The following is a 19123-nucleotide window of genomic DNA, read 5'->3' on the forward strand; positions in this document are numbered from 1 at the left end:
AATCCCCACAAAGCTATCACAATTAATAGGAGGATTTTTTTGCATTCATCAGACTGTAATTCATGCCGTTGCCTACCTTTGCCACTCGTATCAACTGTAAAGTATTTAGGTGTGCATTTCGATCAATGTCTTAATTGGAATAGTCACGTTAAACACATATGTAAAAAGCTAAGATCAATTGCTGCCATGATGTATCACCTTCGAGGCAGAGCTCCATTTAAAGTAAAGCTTACTGTATTTAAGGCGCTAGCTGAGTCTTTACTTATATATGGCATTACATTATACGGCACTTGCTCTGAAAACAAAAAACAAGAAATTAATCGCGGAATTCGTAAAATAGTCAAGAGCATAACCTACGGTACAGCGTTAGATAGCGCAGGTACAAGGGAAAAATACCAAGCCCTACCAAAACCAGTGAACCAAAATACCAGTCACAAAATACCAGTGACAGAACTATTTAATTATGTAGTTTTGAAGAATCACTACTTCAGCAAAGAATTCAGGGTTGCCGTAAAAAAGAACGTGACATTGCGACAAACTGAGAGGTACGTGAAACCACATGTCTACACTCACTATGGAAAAAGAACTCGGAACTACTATGTCCCTTCAGTATTTTATCAATTGAGTGATGAATTATGTATAATAAACACGAAACGAAAAATGAATAAAGCGATCAGAAAATGGTGTGCAAGCTCAATAAACATTTAGTAGGTAAAGCCAGTTGACTCATACGGAATTGTTTACCGGCTTTGTTTTCAACTTTTGTTTATGTTCTTGCTTCGATACCTGTGTATAATTTTGAATTCATCAGTTTGAAGAATTGAGTTGTAGTCCTGTAAGTGACTGGTGTATTCATGTATCGCTTTGATGTTTTGACATTGTTTTGACTTTGATGTTTTCTTGACAACATTGTGTAATGAAAAAAAAAAACAGGAACTCGAAATGCTTGTTGTTATTTTTTTTTACTGCATTGGACGGTGTTCAGTGTATATATGCCAGAGAATGTATTAATTGTGGTAATATGAATTTTAATATGTTGATTCACCAACTGTCTGGTCATTTTACAAGCACTGCGTGCTTAGATTGACCAGCGAATTCACCCTGTACAAAGAAATTTGGATAAATAAATGAAATGAATGAGCTTGTGCCACTAGATGTGTGGTTGTGTTTGTGATGCCATCGTGTTCGTTGCATTGTCGTCATTCCAGCTTTGTCATGCAACTCTCACGCTACCTGCGTTGGAACCAGATGGCTCACATGAAAAGATCCAGGTGTCTCAGCAGCAGCCCACCCACCCGTTGTTGGCCGCCTCCGTTTGAGATTCAAAAAGAAGTTTCACACGAGTGTTCGTTTCGGAACGAGCGATAGCAACACCTCACCTTGGCATAGCCAACTACCTGTAAAATACTTCACATAACATCAATTCCCACATTGCGTGGGATTTACCCAAGTTTATCTCATAGTTTTCAGGTAGAGCCTTTTGGACCTTTATGTGGGGAATAATAAAATGGCTTTTCAACTCTAGCTCCTCTGAAATATACATAATTCGACACCTTGCATGCTAAACTGCAGCTTCTTAAGTCCCAAACTGGCATCAAGAAAGCCAGGACCGTAAAATGATACTGGGCTGGACAAATCAGTTTCCAAAGATTGAAGTTGCGTTCTTGACCTCCTTTCCAGAGTTCCTGTGACATGTTTGTGTGAAAAGACATTCTCAAAGCTAACATATGTAGAGACCAGGCTGAGAAGCTTTATGTCGAGAATGGTTTAGCTGGCTGATGGTGCCTTTGGTGGAGCAATGAGTTGCAATTTTTTTATGATGTTATGAAGATAAATAACACTATAGCATGCAGACTTATGCTGTAGAAAGAAAGCAAGACACGAATAAGTAATTGCAAAGTAATCTGCATATTGTTTCCCAGCTGTATTGTGCATGCTACATTACCAGAGAATCCTGCAGCGCAACATGTCTTTATCAAGCCATACCTTTACATTGGGTTGATATATGTAGGGATACCCTTTCACCTTCATGTCAGCTTAGCTCTGTCAACAGCAGATGCACTAAAGCTAAACACTCTTGCTACCTACTTCGCATATTGCAAGTGAAATGAAGGAAACACAGGTCTTAACAGTAAACTTTTAAACAGTGCATTTAAATACTTGTGCAACCTTCTTTTTGGAAAGACCATGTGGCGCCTAGAGATGTAGCTTGACAAGTAAGAAACTGATGTGCTTTTATCTCAAAATAGAATTGATTGATGTTTTGTGGGACAAGGTACCTGCATGGTGTCTCAATGAGCACACTTTATGGCCGAGAATATTTTTGCCAATGCGTCAGCTTTGAAAACTTGTCAGAATCTTTAATCTTGGTGCATTAGAAAACACCTTGACACAATATGAATGTAACCCTTAATGTCATTGAAAGAAAGGTGCTGAAAATAAGTCGGTTAGTACAGCAGAATGAAATGCAGGGAACTTAGATGGGAAATAGGTAAGCAATTTACCAACCACGTTATGAATGCAAGCAGCCGACACTTAATAGAAGAAGAAAGCCCTGGAGCAAGTCTCTGGCTTGCAGTGCAAGACCTATGCACACTTATGATGATATTGCAGTACTCATGGCAGGGACGCGACCATTCAACCTTGCGCTCTGTAACACTCTGTATATCTCTTTGAAATCTTCTTGTACCAACATTTACAAACTGCATGTTGCAAACAGTAAAATCATTGCTATTGTCCTACAGACAGTTTCCATGTTTACTGGATTCTCATTTTAACAGCTGCCTTTAAGCTTCCATACTGAGAGCTGGACGAGTTAGTGCGTTTTTGAAAGAGTAGAAACAGTGCACGAAGTATGAAGGACAGTGAAAACGCAACAGGAGCACTGACTTGCAACTGAATTTTTATTCAGGTATACATACAAGAATAATATGCACACACCATGCAATGTGAAAAAAAGCAAGCAAATGAAGTGCGAACTATTAATCATGATTGACATTGCTAGAAAACACAAGCATGAGTGACGTCGTGAGTTAACTGCGACATGGTACTAAATCCATGCAAAAAGCCATGTTATAACTTACATGGGCATTATGCGATTCAATGAATTCAATAGTATGCTTATAAACTATGTATTCTAACATTTTACTTGAATAAGGTGCTAAGAAGATCAATCTAGATATAGCTACAAATGCCTCAGTCACCAGATTGAAAAGTGGGATGACTTTTGTTTGTTTCAAAGATGAAAGAACAATACGTGTTGTGGGAGAATGCTGAGAAATAACAGCGATACTGAGGAGTCCGTTGGGAATAATATAACGTACCAACATGCATTAGGAATTACGTCAGGATCTCCAAATTTATTAAATTTGCAGACATACTTCTTATATTTTAACAATATTATTAAGGCATACAAATTTAAAAAAGAAATGCCACTACGTTAGTATTTGCCATAGCAAATGATTTCCTAGGGGTGCATGTACAATGGCCCCCAATTGAAAATTGTACCACTAAAGCTATACCACATGTTTGACCCCTGTTTATTGCTGCAAGTCCAGCTAAGACGCACAAGCCTGTTCTCTTAGTGAGTTAAACTCAGTGAGAGAAACTTGGCCTTCTTTGTAGAGCAAAGGCAGTTGGCAAAAATGAATCACACAAAGGTAGATACGTTTTGGTATAGCCTGTACAGTGAAAGATCCACTCAAGATCCAGGTGCTGTACCATATCTTCAGAAGATAAAGCATTTATCTGAACACATGCACAGGGTTTAAATGATCGCACTCCGATGCATGTGATACATAATGACAATCACCACGAAAGCCTATCGCATTACTATTACTTCCACAGGTAATTTTCATGGCTGCTACGGAATGGCTGTCTCAATGCACCACAATCTATAGCAACTATACACTGGGCATTTCAAATGGTTCATGAAAGCGGGTTGGGCCCTGGCCAGTCTGAAGCAGCGGCACTCCACACACTGTTCAACGCCCAGCCTCGTGTGAGTCACTTGACACTCGTCACGGACACTTGCTGACATTGCCTTCAGGCGGGAACAGGCCTTTCCGTTAGATTCACGTTTCACGTCCAGGCTATCGTTACTACGCTTCTGCGTGCGTAAGGCGACGCGAAATGTTTGAATGCACTTTGCTCATCGATAAAAGGCACCCTTACTTTGCAAAGCGATTTGGAAATGTGTATGCACCCTACATCGGCGTCAATGCCGACGCGCACCACTTCTGCGTTTTCGAGCTCGAGAGCAGTGTGTCGACGTGGTGTCCAAGGCCAAACAGGCATCCGGCTTTGCCAGAAGGCGTACACACAACTTAAAGAACCACCACATATGACACACCCTGCAATATGCATCATCCGTGTCGGCACCATATGCAGTCGGCGCTGTGTTACCACGACTCTTCGAAACCGACAGTCCAAATGAAGTGACATGTCGTGCTGTTTCGTGGATGCAGCACAGTTCGTTCGAAGCTTCTATAGCTTCGTAACGGCAACGTTATTCGTACTTGCCGATATTACACAGTGATCCAGTATTACAGTACACACCACACAGCCACAAGGAATCACAACGGCCCTCCCACTGCGTGCACGCTTCTGTAGGCGCCTACAGTCATTTTCGATTTTAAAACCCAACATAAAATAAATGCTTTATTTATTTGGGTGTAGTGCATTTAACAACAAAACGATAACGTTAGCATTTCATGTATCTTTTATTAAGCTTTCTTATTGTGACGTCATCATGCGTGGCAGCAGCGGACTCCACTTGGGGTCGTCTGCTGCCACGCGCGTGCACCCAGCGCCGGCCTATTAGGATGGATGGATGTTATGAGCGTCCCCTTTGGAACGGGGCGGTGGGTTGTGCCACCAAGCTCTTGCTACTATGCTGCCTAATATTCTACCTAGGTTAACTAATGAAAAAAGAAAAAAAAACACCATGAACTACCACGTCCAAATTTTCTGATCCCCTATTGCGAACTGTGCTTTTGTACGTCTCCGTCTTTTGTCGTTTCCCTACTTTTCTTCCACCAATCCTCCAATCGCCTCTTATTAATGTCTATTGCGGACCTGTTTGCTTTACCACTGCTCCCGCTGAACCCAAGGGCTTCAAGGAGGCCAGTGGTGCCTAAATCGACCGCTGGGTAGACGTCTTCACATTCTAATATGCTCCGTCGTTTCCATAGCTTTACCGCAGCAAGCGCATGCTTCTTCTTCCTTATATCTCGCTTTATAGGTGAGTGTTCTAAGGCATCCCGAGCTCGCTTCGAAAAGTAATGAGCTTCCCTTTGAGTTATCGTAAATGGTTTCTTTCCTGATTTCGTTTTTTCCTCTTAAGTAGTTACTCATGGCAGATTTCTTTTCCATTGCCGCCACCCATGAGAATAATTCAGCCTCTCTGACTTTCCGCTTGACCTTCTTTGCAACTGTGTTGCCCACCCCACAGGCCGCATACTTGCTGGTAAGCTTCCTAGTTCTTTTCCTCCACTGTGAATCAATGTTTCGCCTGTACAGATACCTAAACACTTTCCCAGCCCATTTACTTTCTTCCATATTCCTCAGCCGTTCTTCATACTCAATTTTACTGCGTGCTTCCCTCACTTCAAAACTACTCACGAAACACAGAACCTCTTAAAAACTTCTTGAAACGGCTACAAACGGCTATAGACGTCTTGGTCTATGATAAGACTGAAAATAGAATTTCTTCTAAACATAACCTCAGCACTTGGAATCTGCTAGTATGTATTCTATCTGCGGGAAAACCCACTACTGGTGTCACTAGAGTCTGTTCTGGTAAACGCATTCAGAATGTCTAACTCAAGAACTTTTCTAGATCTTTTTGTCTAAAAGTGCATAAAATGCCAAACGACGTGTTAAATGTGCGGTTTTACCGTCGGCGTTAGCGAATAAAAGACGCCACAGACAAATCGAATTCGTTGGAAGCAACATAAGTTAATTGGCTTTAATATTGAATAATTTCACACCAGAACTTGAACAATCAAGGGCGTGTTGTTTTTCATACGGGGGGCGCACACGACGCCTGAAAACCATTCTATGCTCGCGCAGCAGGTATTTACAGTAGCAGGAGCGAAACGCCGGTGTTGCACAGCGGTGTCACAGGGCCACCGCGCTGCGATCACTTCGTCGGCACAATCCAAATTTGCCGGACATCTCATTCTGTGCTGGAAACACTGGGAGGCAGAAAGTTTCAAAAAACGGCCACTGCCGCCCGCTATGTCTCGGTCGTGGGTTCGTTATCCAGTTGTGCGTCATTCTAAGCCGTTCTGTACATTTATACTGGATATTAACTGGAGTCATTTAGCTATGCTGATGCTCTGTGCCGTGTGTTTTGCATCAGCGCTTCGTGACATCGGCTGTATTGCGTGTTTTCGCCGACGGCTTATTACCACAATGGAGGTATATATCTGCGTTCGCCGCCTACGTGTTTCGGTGCGTCTTTGTACGTCGCACGTTCGGATAAGACTTTTTCCGGTGAGTGAAATACATTGCGCTTCGTTTTTCGTCAACAATGTGAATATATTTAGGTGTTAACCACGACAATTCTTGATACATGGGCTCTTCTGCCCTGCGAGTTTTCGTCATTACTTTTATACGAGGGTTCTGCTTGTGTTCAGCCGTTCAGCACTACCGCGCTCCACGACTTCCGCAGCAACAGTCAGAACTTTGCCCTGCTTGTTAGCCTGTGGTTAACGTAGCACGAACCAACCGAAAGGAGTGCATTCGAAGACGACGCGCTGGCTGTAATGCTGCACCAGACTGAACTCGCCCTATTTTGTGTCCTTTTGTTCTTACGTGTGCGCGCCTGTGTGTCAGTGACTATGCAGTTTGTAGCGTTCCCATTTTATAGCAAAACAAAAAATATAACTGCAGTGTTTACTTTATCTATACAACTCTAAATTAAATCGTCTGCTGATGTACAAATTTCACTTGTGTTTTGTTCTAAATAAGCAGCAAAACCTTTAGACTAGTAGGTGCTTCATCTGGGAGTGAAATCACGACAGCTTGGCATTTATTAATGAATGACTGTGACTGCGTCACTTTATTTGTAATTGCAAATCTGCCTTTCAACTGACTTGATGCTATCTTATCTTGTCCCTTTCACTCTATAGTCGGCTGGACATCCTTCTTGTACCTTGGCGCTAGCTGGATGACGGGACCTCATCATGATCAGTGTAAGCCAATGTACTGTACCCTCTCTGGTCCTCCCAGTGCTTTTTATACGGGTTAAGGCCAGGGAGCGCTTCGTGGTTTTTTGCACTGGTCCATTATAAGCTGCCACTATTATAACCAATTTCTCAGTGCCAGTGTACATACACAGTTCTACAATTAATTAGCTTCCCTAAGCCTTACAATATTTACCTGTAGGTAGTCATTGCTGTGTAAGAACTCACAAATTAACTCTGCTGTGTCATATAAGTATTCCATACATGAGTAAAAATTTTCTACAACAGTGTACATTACACCTTGCTTCCCTAATGCACAAATGTATTCAAGCCAGTATTTGATTAGTTAGGTATTCTAAATGTTTTCTGTGTGATTTAGTTTCTTTACAGGAACTTACTGTACAGCATCAGCAAGCAGTCTAATTTAAGATTTATGTGTGCTGTAAAAGGTGTGCTTTGCCGCTAGAATTGATAAAACATGGGCCAAGGCTTCCATACAAGGACAAACTTCAATTTCGCTCTACCACCATCAGCACTTGGCTGGCGCTTGCAAAATGAATCACATCAAGTAGCTTGTGCCAGACTGTTTTTTAACCTTATTGTGTGGAGATCACAAAGTGATCTGTGGAGGCGCCTGCGTCTGAGATATAGATTGCGCTGCAACATATGTGCGTGTAGAACGGGCATGATGCTGAGGGTTCCAGCAGTTTGCAGAGGTGCTTTTAAAATTTTGTCATAACTGCAATTTTACCTGTGCTGTTTTTTATCACCTATTTCAATAATATCATTGGAGGTGTTATCAGAATTTATCAATCTATTTGCCCTGGCCCATTAGCCTGCCACATTTGCCTTTTCACTAAGTGGGCAATTATTCTGCGTGGACCATTACTTGAATACACCTTTTTGTGTGCAGTGGCTTCTCAGTTGCAAGTCAGCATAGATGCTCAGAATTACCTGAGGCTATAGATACACTCATGAATTTGCCACCTATACGAATCACTTTGCACTTTCTCACGCAAACAGCATGTTAACACTTCCAAGTCAGTGGGCAATGTTATCGTTTGATTACATCATGAGATACTTTCAACTTTGTATGACGCATCATCCAAAGTGTTGCATCATTTGTGTGAGGTATTGCCCGAAGCCAATTAGGATCACATGAAAATATATCAACAAAAGTGATTGATCCAGCTAGGAGTGTTGCTTTGGAACACTACTTTATCACCAGTCCTCCTTTGCATGCTACCTGCTTACTCTGTACTGTGTGAAAGAAAGGCAACAGCTAGGCAGTGCAAAATGCCAAACTTGCTTTTAGTTCAATAATATAAAACGCCATTTAACTTTTTAATTTAGTTAGTACATCATTTACCTGCAGAGTGAATTACTGTTTTAAACTGATTATATTTTGCAGGAAGCTTCTCAGACTTGTTTGACAGGTTGATAAGTGGTTTTTTAGCCACAAAACACCATTTAATAAATTGAAGGCTGACTTTGACTCTGCTATGCAACTTAATGAATATACGCCAGGAACAAGGTCTCTGAGTTGTTGCGCTGGCTAACACTCCCAGTGTTCTACTAGGACACATAAATACCCAAGAAAGTGGATGGGAAAGCGACGCTGCTGTAGCTCAATTGGTAGAGCATAGCACGCGAAATGCGAATGTTGTGGGTTCAGTTCCCACCTGCGGCAAGGTGTTTTTTCATGCACTTTAATTTCCATTAATGTATCGTTTCCTTATTTAATTTATTAAGCACAAGTAACTTCCCTATGCTGTCCTTGGTGTCAGTGTTTGTTGGCTTGTTATGATAGGAAATATACTAGTCATTTTAAACATCATCGCATACATACCTTAAGATACCCGTAATTTAAGAGAAAGGAGTGCTTAAATTTATTTTTAATGTGAGCCAAACTTCTTACTTAGCACATATTGCTAATTGAAGTTCCAATTTCAACATTCCCATTTCTTCCCTTGCCCTTTTTTTCCTGTTCTGTGCAGGTATTGCTTTCCTATGTCTACAAGAACCGTCACGCGTGGCCTGTGACAGCAAGCTTTTGTGGGCAGCCAGTGCTCTCCTATGAAGGCTGGCCTACTCTGGCAGCGGCGGCAATCATCTTCAAGATTTATCCATGATCACCTTTGCTGCTATTTGTCACTCTTTTTAATTACACTTTCTGCATCTTTTCTAATTTATTAGGTAATAAAGTATGAGTATGTGACATGGTGTGAAGTTGATGCCTTGCTGCATTTTCGCTTGCAATGACCTTTTATGCATGAAAAGCTCATCATACAGTTTATGAAAAAAAATAACAGCATATTATGATTTATCTTTCAGTTCTTGTAACATGCAACGTACAAGGAATTCACTAATGGATGGTATGCCGAAGAACTCGCCATTATTTCTGCGTGATGCTGTGCAAGCATGTGGCGTTACCTTATAAGAGGCACCCAGAAAGTAAGTTACAATTTACTTTTAAATGAAGCATGGACATCAGAAAAAATTATTTATATTGCTAGTTAGAGTGGTTCGCTGAGTGTTTTTCCAGATGTGTACTATCCTTTATTTCTTAACTCATTGCAGCACAGTGTTCTGTTTCGTATACTGGTGTAAGGCTATTGTGCCCCCTGTAGCTGAAACAAGGATGTAATTTTTGCCTGAACTGCAGCATCACTGACAAAATTTTTCTTTGCTAGAAACTATTTCAATTTGGTGGAGACCCAGCAGGGAAAAGTTTTGTCAATAATGACGTGTTTCACACAGAGATGTTCTCGTTTAGGTCAATGAGTGAACATTGGAATTATATCAGCATACAATACAGATCTCGTTTTATTTGCAAAATAATTCTGACAAGTGGCATTCAATTGATTAGTCTAATTAAAAAGCACAAATTGACCAATGAGGCTGTACTACACTATTCCCATGGTTCACATCTGGAAAAACTACCTCTGCATCACTCTATCTGACAATATAAACTTTTTTTTCTGATGTCCATGCCTCGTTTAAAATAAATTGTTACTGTGGGCAAACGTCGTGTTACTGTAACAGCTGCCGCAAAAATTTGAGGGAATGTCTAATAAAAGTCTTCAGTTGTTCTTGTCAAGCTGTTCATTAGCCAACTTTTAGCGTAACGTTAGCAGGGCTTACTGAAGTACTTCTAGACGTCCATGGCTACAAAATGTCTTGATCAAGACAGCTACTAGGCTTTTGAATTAGCCGTTCAAGACATCTTTTAGACATCAAATAGCTGCTTGCGTCTTTCGTGGGTAGTCCAGCTCATATCCCCCAGCACAGCTTCATTTGTAGTCTTCCCGTGAGCACCCAATGCGAGGCGACGCACTGACCTTTGGTTCCCGTCGAGTCCTGATTGTACACGATTTAAAGCAAACAGCCGCATTTCCAAAAGTAAGTCCTGGAACCGTTACCCCTTTCCACATACCTCGGAGGACCTCGTACCTATTGTATCCCCATAGCGCTCTGTGCTTCATTATGGCTGCATTTCTCTTCCCCTTGACTGTTATGGTTTTTTCCTGTGTTTCCATATATCCATTGCCTTCGTTTATCCATATACCAAGGTATTTATATTCTGTTACCCGAGGTATTTCTTGGCCCTGTATCTCCACTGTCTGTTCACTGTTTTCATTGAATACCATAACACCTGATTTTCTAACACTAAATTTCAAACCTAAATTGTTGCCTTCCTGTCCACAGATATTTGCCAGACGTTGCAAATCACTTTGCTTGTTAGTGAGCAACACAATGTCGTCCGCATAAAATAAACCTGGGAGTTGCTGCTGTATTACTGTACCTGCCTGTTTGTATGAGAGATTAAACCCGATATTACTTCCTTCTAGCGCCCTCTCCATCCTCACCATGTACATCATAAACAGAAGTGGGGATAAAGGGCACCCCTGCCTCAGTCCCTTGTTGATATGAACTTTTTCCTCGCTCCTCACCCCTTCCCATTCAACGCAAACGGTATTTTCTAGGTAAATCTTTCTCAAAAGCTGTAGACAATCGTTACCTAAGCCTTCCCCTTCCAGAATATCTCACAAAATGTTGCGGTCTAAGTTGTCGTAGGCTCCTGTTATGTCCAAAAAGGCCACATACAACGGTCTGCTTTCTGCTTTTGATATTTCAATACACTGAGTAAGTACAAACAAGCTATCATCCAAACACCTACCTATTCTAAAGCCATTCTGAAGCTCTCCCAAAATGCCATTATTCTCTGCCCATGCTTGAAGCTTTAATTTGATTGCCTGCATTGCTAGCCTGTATATTACCGATGTAATGGTCAACGGTCTATACGAATGAATTCTGTCTTTCTCCCCCTTACCTTTATAAATTAAATTCATTCTACTTTGTCGCCAACTGTCTGGTATTTGTCTATCTTTTAAAGTTTTTTCCACTGCTTTCACCAGAGCTTCCTTACTTTTTGGTCCCAGTTCATTTATCAGCTTAACGGGAACCTCGTCTAGCCCTATGGCCGTTGTTATGTAATCGCTAGCGCCCCCTACGTTTCCCTCTGAAGGTATGCCAAACCGTGCATAGATGTCCTTGAGCACTGAGATCACAGGTGAGGCTGCAGTGTTTGGCATTTTCTTGACCTCTACAAACTTGGAGTAGTAGTCCACTAACAGAAAATATGTAGCACCATTGTGGTGGAAAAAATTCCGGGCGTGGGTTCGAATCCCACTTCTGACACCATGTTATATCCATTACATCTTGATTACAGTGGATTACAACTGATTAGAGGAAGGACAACGGACGCCATCGTGAGCGGGTTGAATCATAACTGGCCTATCCATATAGTTTCTCACTACATTACCTAGAAGGAAATCTGGCGCTGCTGCGCTGTGGTATGCATGGGAATGCCGGTATATTGTGACTTCGGATTGGCATTGTTCTCGGAGAGACAGGACACCTTGAAGAAAAGCTTGTCAAGCACCGTTCCGTCCGTCACAATGGTTCATTTTCTACTAAAACAGCATGTGAAGAGCTGTTTTGGCTTTATCATTACGCAAAAACATGTTTTGTTTAACTATGAGAATTTGTTATTGCGTGTATGATTATATGTTACGTAAAAAGTATCAGCTGGCCGCTTAAGTTGGAGGACAGACGACGAGGTTTGCGCTCGCTTTGAAACAGTTTGTCGTCTGTTCTTGCTTTTCTTCGCTTGGTCATGCATTATGTGTGAGTAAATAGGTGATATGCGTGAATGGAAACATTTTATGAAGATGTTACTTTGAGAACGCGGTATTTCTGTAGCCATATCCACGTTTTAGACGAAGCCTCTTACAACACCAGCCAACACAAGCCTCGCAGACACATATACCGTCATTCCTATGACGGCACGGTGCCCCCTTAAGAAACTCCCTTAGACGGTGGCGCCAGATTTCCCTCTAGGTGTTATAGTGAGAAACTCTATGGGCCTATACCCCAGTTGGGAGTGGCGTTTATTGCGTAACTAGCAGAGGGAAACGTAGGGGGCGCTAGCGATTACATAACAGCTGTGCGCTTAGGAATTTTCTCTTCCGCTTTCTTCCAGTCTAAATTTGTCAGCACCGGCTCCTTTTCCACTTGGGTACGTCTCTTTCATGCTCTCTTTCTCTTATACTACAACCTCGTCCTTGCCTTGGAAAGATTCGGCTGTTACTTTTTGGATGTAATTTATTGCCGCTTCTCCTTCCAGTCTGTTTTCATCTTCGTCTAGGATATGTTCTTGTATTGTTGTTGACTTCCTGCCTAATTATTTTATGTGATTCGAAAATATTCTAGGCGCGGCCTTATTTTTCTCCCGTATTTCTGACAACGAACGTTCACTTTCACCTTTTAATTTTGCTTGCACCAGTGTTTGAACCATATACTTTTTCTCCCGGTATATTTCCCATTTACTGGTTACTTCATCCTATGGCAACTGTGCCTTCTTTGCTTGCCTGTGCTCTCGAGATGCTTTCTGTCGTTCGGCGATCGCTTCTCCTATCTCCTTGTTCCACCAGCTTTTCGGTTTCTTTTTTCTTTTCCAACGAACATGTTGTTTCTCTTTCCGTATTTCTGTCGTTATTACACTTAGAAGCTCGCCATATTCCCACTCCTTACTTGGCCACTTGACAAGTTCTTCCTCAACTCTAGTGACTATATTTGCTATTTGTTCAGTGTTCAAATTTGGTCTGGCCATTGTGCTTTCCTTGCTCTCTTTCCCAACTACATATCCCATTTTCAAAATGATGCATTTATGGTCACTCCCTATGCTGCTAAACCCTTCCTCATCGATGACCATTTCTCTCAACTTATCATGAATTCCTTCTGTCATCAGACAGTGGGCCTCTTCGATTTTCGGAGTTCCGCCCACGAAACACAGAACCTCTTAAAAACTTATTGAAACGGCTACAAGCGGCTATAGACGTCTTGGTCTATGATAAGACTGAAAATAGAATTTCTTCTAAACATAACCTCAGCACTTGGAATATGCTAGTATATATTCTATCTGCGGGAAAACCCACTACTGGTGTCACTAGAGTCTGTTTTGGTAAACGCATTCAGAATGTCTAACTCAAGAACTTTTCTAGATCTTTTTGTCTAAAAGTGCATAAAATGCCAAACGACGTGTTAAATGTGCGGTTACCGTCGGCCGTCGGCGTAAGCGAATAAAAGTCGCCACAGACAAATCGAACTCGTTGGAAGCAACATAAGTTAATTGGCTTTAATATTAAATAATTTCACACCAGAACTTCAACAATCAAGGGCGTGTAATTGTTTTTCATACGGGGCGCGCACACGACGCCTGGAAACCATTCTATGCTCGCGCAGCAGGTATTTACAGCAGCAGGAGTCAAACGCCGGTGTTGCACAGCGGTTTCACAGAGCCACCGCGCTGCGATCACTTCGGCGGCACAATCCAAATTTGTCGGACATCTCATTCTGTGCTGGAAACACTGGGGGGCAGGAAGTTTGAAAAAACGGCCACTGCCGCCCGCTATGTCTCGGTCGTGGGTTCGTTATCCAGTTGTGCGTCATTCTAAGCCGTTCTGTACATTTATACTGGATATTAACTGGAGTCATTTAGCTATGCCGATGCTCTGTGCCGTGTGTTTTGCATCAGTGCTTCGTGACATCGGCTGTATTGCGTGTTTTCGCCGACGGCTTACTACCACAATGGCGGGATCTGCGTTCGCCGCCTTCGTGTCTCGGTTCGTCTTTGTACGTCGCACGTTCGGATAAGACTTTTTCCGGTAAGTGAAATACATTGCGCTTCGTTTTTCGTCAACAATGTGAATATATTTAGGTGTTAACCGCGACAATTCTTGATACATGGGCTCTTCTGCCCTGCGAGTTTTCGTCATTACATATATACGAGGGTTCTGCTTGTGTTCATCCGTTCAGCACTACCGCGCTCCACGACTTCCGCAACAACAGTCAGAACTTTGCCCTGCTTGTTAGCCTGTGGTTAACGTAGCACGAACCAACCGAAAGGAGTGCATTCGAAGACGACGCGCTGGCTGTAATGCTGAACCCATAGAGTTTCATATTAGTATACCTAGAGGCAAATCTGGCGCTGCGATCGTTCAACCATCATGAGAACGATGGGAAGTACAGGCTTCGGATTGGCATTCTATTGACTAACGAACTAGTCTACAAGTATTTTTTGGCAATTTTGGTTTCGCTCCAAGCGCAATTGCTATAACCTGCAGTGGGACAGTGCAACGCAAAGCTCTCTGCCTTTGCACTGTTGCCCGAAGTGGTGACAGCGCGCTGGGCCAGCGACTGGGACGATGTTTGTGTCGCGGTGTGGCGTCGAAGCCCTGACGAGAAAGCGGCGGCATCGTAAACGTTGAAAGAACATGTTTTGAGCGTTTGGACCTTGGTTTGTTAAGTGGGTTAGGTTGGCACTGTAGCGTTACTTGCTTTATGAAACTTCATAATAGGAAAAAGAAGGCACTATTGATACACGACATATACAGTTGTACTTCTAGTGGCTTGACAATAAAATTTTATTGAGGGCTTCATCATGCATTGCTCGTTTATGTGCTCATTGAAATGCGTGTTTTAGGTCTTTGAGAACACAAACTTACTTGTGGTAGGAAAAGTTGCTGCTTCCTGGCTGTGGTCTAGTGTGGCAAAATCGGTACGTGCAAAGCCACGCCGTAACGCTTCGGAAGCGGTACGTCAATTTAACATATGATGAAGCATACTCGTAGGAGGCCACTATAGCGTCCTAGCTAGCACTGCAGCAGATGTGCTTAAAAGTACTTGAAGACGTTCAGCAATCATGACAGCTGACGCAGTCCTTCGGAAGAGCGAGAGAGTTCGCAAGTGCCTGTCGTCTGCGAGAAAAGTCTCGCGTTTGCAGCGAGCAGGCGTCGTAGCAGATGACAATTGTAGCATTCCGCTCAAGGGCGCAACACTTTCTCACAATACAACATTTTTATTTCCATAAATACTTGTTGAGTATTTTTATATAAGTACATGTACGGTTGTTATTGCTGTTGCAAAAATAAATAAATAATTATTCTCTGTGGTTAAATCAGGAACAGAAGCGCACAGAATGCATACCCTGGTGTGTCCTGGTGTCAAACCATAGTAAACCATACTTCCATCTCAAAGTCATACAAAGTTTATGTAGCGTGTTGTACATTATGTAACATACTGCAGAAATAAAATGAGATTTTACGCGATAATATGTGAGTAAAGCTTCGTTTACTGCGCCGCAACCAAACGCCGCTATCTAAAGATCGAAGTCAATCCGAAGCCTGTACTTCCCATCATTCCCATGTAGGTTGAGGCAATGCTCATGAGAACCCCCGTAGACACTAGCGCCACATTTCCCTCTAGGTATTTATTTAGAAACTCTATGGCTGAACCAGACTGAACTCGCCCTATTTTGTGTACTTTTTTCTTACGTGTGCGCGCGTGTGTGTTAGTGACTATGCAGTTTGTAGCATTCCCACTTTATAGCAAAAGAAAAAATATAACTGCAATGTTTACTTCATCTATACAATTCCAAATTAAATCGTCTGCTGATGTACAAATTTCACTTGTTTTGTTCTAGATAAGCAGCAAAACCTTTAACCTAGTAGGTGCTTCATCTGGGAGTGAAATCACGACAGCTTGGCATTTATTAATGAATGACTGTGACTGGGCCACCACCTTATTTGTAATTGCAAATCTGCCTTTCAACTGACTTGATGCTATCTTATCTTGTCCCTTTCACTCTATAGTCGGCTGGACATCCTTCTTGTACCTTGGCGCTAGCTGGATGACGGGACCTCATCCTGATCAGTGTAAGCCAATGTACTGTACCCTCTCTGGTCCTCCCAGTGCTTTTTATATGGGTTAAGGCCAGGGAGCGCTTCGTGGTAAAATGGCTAGTTGGTGTCTCACAAACGGCCATTTGTTTTGCACTGGTCCATTATAAGCTGCCACTATTATAACCAATTTCTCAGTGCCAGTGTACATACACAGTTCTACTAATAATTAGTTTCCCTAAGCCTTACAAAATTTACCTGTAGGTAGTCATTGCTACGTAAGAACTCACAAATTAACTCTGCTGTGTCATATAAGTATTCCATACATGAGTAAAAATTTTCTACAACAGTGTACATTACACCTTGCTTGTGTATGTAGTGATTTTAGGATGAATGGAAGAGAGAAGTGCAGTGCTGTAACTGTCTCTCAAGGGAGGACACCTCAACAGCACTGCACAGGGTAAGGGGAGTGGGGAGAAAAAGATTAGAGAGAGAATGATAGAGAGCGGAAAAAAGACAAGAAATACACCTTGCTTCCCTAATGCACAAATGTATTCAAGCCAGTATTTGATTAGTTTGGTATTCTAAATGTTTTCTGTGTGATTTAGTTTCTTTACAGGAACTTACTGTACAGCATCAGCAAGCAGTCTAATTCAAGATTTATGTGTGCTGTAAAAGGTGTGCTTTGCCGCTAGAATTGATAAAACATGGGCCAAGGCTTCCATACAAGGACAAACTTCAATTTCGCTGTACCACCATCAGCACTTGGCTGGCGCTTGCAAAATGAATCACATCAAGTAGCTTGTGTCACTGTTTAACCTTATTGTGAGGAGATCACAAAGTGATCTGTGGAGGCGCCTGCGTCTGAGATATAGATTGCGCTGCAACATATGTGCGTGTAGAACGGGCATGATGCTGAGGGTTCCAGCAGTTTGCAGAGGTGCTTCTAAAATTTTGTCATAACTGCAATTTTACCTGTGCTGTTTTTTATCACCTATTTCAATAATATCATTGGAGGTGTTATCAGAGTTTATCAATCTATTTGCCCTGGCCCATTAGCCTGCCACATTTGCCTTTTCACTAGGTGGGCAATTATTCTGCGTGGAACATTACTTGAATACACCTTTTTGTGTGCAGTGGCTTCTCAGCTGCAATTCAGCATAGATGCTCAGAATTACCTGAGGCTATAGATACACTCATGAATTTGCCACCTATACGAATCACTTTGCACTTTCTCACGCAAACAGCATGTTAACACTTCCAAGTCAGTGGGCAATGTTATCGTTTGATCACATCATGAGATACTTTCAACTTTTTATGACGCATCATCCAAAGTGTTGCATCATTTGTGTGAGGTATTGCCCGAAGCCAATTAGGATCACATGAAAATATATCAACAAAAGTGATTGATCCAGCTAGGAGTGTTGCTTTGGAACACTACTTTATCACCAGTCCTCCTTTGCATGCTACCTGCTTACTCTGTACTGTGTGAAAGAAAGGCAACAGCTAGGCAGTGCAAAATGCCAAACTTGCTTTTAGTTCAATAATATAAAACGCCATTTAACTTTTTAATTTAGTTAGTACATCATTTACCTGCAGAGTGAATTACTGTTTTAAACTGATTATATTTTGCAGGAAGCTTCTCAGACTTGTTTGACAGGTTGATAAGTGGCTTTTTAGCCACAAAACACCATTTAATAAATTGAAAGCTGACTTTGACTCTGCTATGCAACTTAATGAATATATGCCAGGAACAAGGTCTCTGAGTTGTGGCGCTGGCCAACACTCCCAGCGTTCTACTAGGACACATAAATACCTAAGAAAGTGGATGGGAAAGCGACGCTGCTGTAGCTCAATTGGTAGAGCATAGCACGCGAAATGCGAATGTTGTGGGTTCAGTTCCCACCTGCGGCAAGGTGTTTTTCATCCACTTTAATTTCCATTAATGTATCGTTTCCTTATTTAATTTATTAAGCACAAGTAATTTCCCTATGCTGTCCTTGGTGTCAGTGTTTGTTGGCTTGTTATGATAGGAAATATACTAGTCATTTTAAACATCATCGCATACATACCTTAAGATACCCGTAATTTAAGAGAAAGGAGTGCTTAAATTTATTTTTAATGTGAGCCAAACTTCTTACTTAGCACATATTGCTAATTGAAGTTCCAATTTCAACATTCCCATTTCTTCCCTTGCCCTTTTTTTTCCTGTTCTGTGCAGGTATTGCTTTCCTATGTCTACAAGTACCATCACGCGTGGCCTGTGACAGCAAGCTTTTGTGGGCAGCCAGTGCTTTCCTACGAAGGCTGGCCTACTCTGGTAGCGGCGGCAATCATCTTCAAGATTTATCCATGATCACCTTTGCTGCTATTTCTCACTCTTGTTAATTACACTTTCTGCATCTTTTCTAATTTATTAGGTAATAAAGTATGAGTATGTGACATGGTGTGAAGTTGATGCCTTGCTGCATTTTCGCTTGCAATCACCTTTTATGCATGAAAGCTCACCATACAGTTTATGAAAAAAATAACAGCATATTATGGTTTATCTTTCACTTCTTGTAACATGCAACGTACAAGGAATTCACTAATGGATGGTATGCCGAAGAACTCACCATTATTTCTGCGTGATGCTGTGCAAGCATGTGGCGTTACCTTACAAGAGGCACCCAGAAAGTAAGTTACAATTTA

At 41.8% G+C, this 19123-nt stretch overlaps 3 long non-coding RNA genes across 3 annotated transcripts in view; all 3 read left to right on the plus strand.

Annotated features, from left to right (window-relative positions):
* LOC142558594 (uncharacterized) overlaps positions 1 to 1620 on the plus strand; it is a 75343-nt gene extending 73723 nt beyond the window's left edge. Inside the window, exon 3 of the long non-coding RNA XR_012823041.1 lies at positions 1209 to 1620. This is a non-coding gene — a long non-coding RNA (uncharacterized LOC142558594). The remainder of the gene's footprint in view (positions 1 to 1208) is intronic.
* A 4607-nt stretch (positions 1621 to 6227) lies between these two features.
* LOC142557871 (uncharacterized) lies at positions 6228 to 9408 on the plus strand. Its single transcript, XR_012822888.1, has 3 exons — positions 6228 to 6498; positions 7137 to 7199; positions 9188 to 9408. It is a non-coding gene; the product is annotated as an uncharacterized LOC142557871 (long non-coding RNA).
* A 4738-nt stretch (positions 9409 to 14146) lies between these two features.
* Positions 14147 to 18874, plus strand: LOC142557872 (uncharacterized). Its single transcript, XR_012822889.1, has 3 exons — positions 14147 to 14419; positions 16406 to 16468; positions 18654 to 18874. It is a non-coding gene; the product is annotated as an uncharacterized LOC142557872 (long non-coding RNA).
* The last annotated feature ends 249 nt before the right edge of the window (positions 18875 to 19123 follow it).

Source organism: Dermacentor variabilis, chromosome 9, assembly GCF_050947875.1.
Source record: "Dermacentor variabilis isolate Ectoservices chromosome 9, ASM5094787v1, whole genome shotgun sequence".
Taxonomy (NCBI): Eukaryota; Metazoa; Arthropoda; class Arachnida; order Ixodida; family Ixodidae; genus Dermacentor; species Dermacentor variabilis.